We start from the raw sequence: 2,277 nt of genomic DNA on the forward strand, positions 1-2,277 counted from the left end.
TATGGAACTTATTACAAATCGTGAAGTGTGTGCACTATCTATTGCTACAAACGACTCGACTAAACGTATGGACTATATTTGGAAATATCGCCGGTCTCTAAATTCTGATACTTGAATGTCCAGCACAATTTGCAACCTCGACCATAGATAAGTTTGAAGGATGAAACAGACGGCCGGCAACAAAGACACTCCCACAAACCATCAGAGGGGGTTCCGCATAAAGAAGACTGTATTCAGTATCCTATTTTAATTATAGCTTATCATTAACTCTAGGTAAAACTAAAACGTTTATCCTGAATAAATATTGGAGACTTGAATTGAAGACGACTACACACACTACTCACTTCAAGAGACAAGAAAATGCCCCCGTTCCTGAGTGACATGCCTTCCACTCTGTAAATGAGTGTCATTCAATGAAACAATTCTTATGAGAGTATTAGGAGCGTGTGCTCACCAGAGAGCAACACAGTCGGATAATGAAAATACGCATCACTACATTCAGCGAGCTATACTGCTGTGATTCTTTGAGTGTCAGATCATAGAGTAATATTTCGCTTTCTAACACTTCGCTTCATCTAAATATCAAACTTACATGTTATGATTACGCCACAAAAAACTATAACTTAGGACCTGGTCCAGTTTACATTCAGAGATCACTAATATCAGCTATTCAATTATTAGCATCTTGCCTATTCCATTTGCTTAGCGGTGTTTTTCGTAGAAATTGATTACCACGATTTCTAGAATACCTATAAAAATGTCGTAATGAAATCCTCTTGTTTCGCAGAGTACGCTTTGTTTAGGCATGCTGACATTCACTAGTATTCTACCATGGGAGGGCTGTACTACAGGCATCTAACCCTAGTCTTATAAATCGATCTATTTTAGCTCGTATTTTTCGAATAGGTTCATGCAATCGGGTCAAACAGTTTTCCCGTTTTTCAAATCCATCTAAACACAGTTTAGTTTTGCCATCAGCGTGGCGCCGGACCTGATCTCGTCGTCGACTATTTTGAAGATCTGGAGACTTGAGATTGAGCGGTGTTTCAGATGACCTTAATTGATAGACCAAGCAGCTATCTATCTATTATCGACCCAACGGTTTATCGGAAAGGGAAGTTGGGCTGCCCGAACGAGTTAAGAATAGCTATACTTTAAATTGAGAGGCAGAATAGTGCGGCTCTAACCTTTCGATTGTCGTACTGTGTTTAACTTAATTATATTTAAATAGTTACAAAATACTTTTTAATTAAGACCATTCTTTCATCGATTATCACGTCTTTGTTGGATTCAGTGAGTATTCGAAAGAAGATAGGAAACTAAATGAGGTTTGATGTTTTCCGATTACAGAGTTCTGTGGATAAATATTTATTAATACGTATTCAAACACAAAAAATGCCAAACCGTAATGCTCTTACCAATTTTTTGAGGAAGCATATTTAGTATTACAATTAGGTATGGTAAAATTTACCTTACGCATTATAATTACTTTGACGCATTTTTACATGCGTAAAAGCAATTATAATACACAAACGAGTGGCTGTAGAATCTGCATACGAAGCATCATTGCCAGCGATAGGGCTGCACAGGAAATACGATTGACTGATAGAGATCGTTGGCGTGATAAGCTAAACGGGAACCTTCTCAGTCTGATAATTCTACAATTGGTAAATGATTAGATGTTTTATGTCTTTATTAAAATGTTCATCTTTAAAATGGCGTTAAAATCTTAGTGAATCTCAGAGTATTGTGATCAATGAGTAGATTGTTGCTGTGAAGTTTTGAAAGTGAAAGAACTGCTTGACAGATTCAGAAACTTCTAAAAGTTATCAAATATATAGCCGATTGAAACTGATGTACTTTTCTTTTCTAAATCAAACTACTGTCTTTCATCTTCCTTTACTCTTTACTTCTATTAAAATATTACTTCTTTCATTAAGTATGTAAATAATCTTAATCTATAAGTAATTAATGAAGTATGTAAAAGACAAATTTGTGCGTGCTTTTAAGTTGTATCCGCTCAACATTATTGGCCTACCAACACATTTCAACAAAGCATAAGCCACAAATCTTAGCAGATTTACAGCTATAAGTGAACGTATTACAAAGGTGGCTAGATTTACTCTATCATTTACGGTATGCTGTAAAAGGACAACCGAAACAATAGCTGTTTCAGGCTTGCCCAAGTCCGTATCCGGCGTTACCATTGACAACTGGACGTTACGCTCCTCTCGCGGTCAGCCGCATTGCGCGGTGCTATCAGCTGTTCTATCGGCC

This window comes from Varroa jacobsoni, unplaced genomic scaffold (assembly GCF_002532875.2).
Source record: "Varroa jacobsoni isolate VJ856 unplaced genomic scaffold, vjacob_1.0 scaffold_780, whole genome shotgun sequence".
NCBI lineage: Eukaryota > Metazoa > Arthropoda > Arachnida > Mesostigmata > Varroidae > Varroa > Varroa jacobsoni.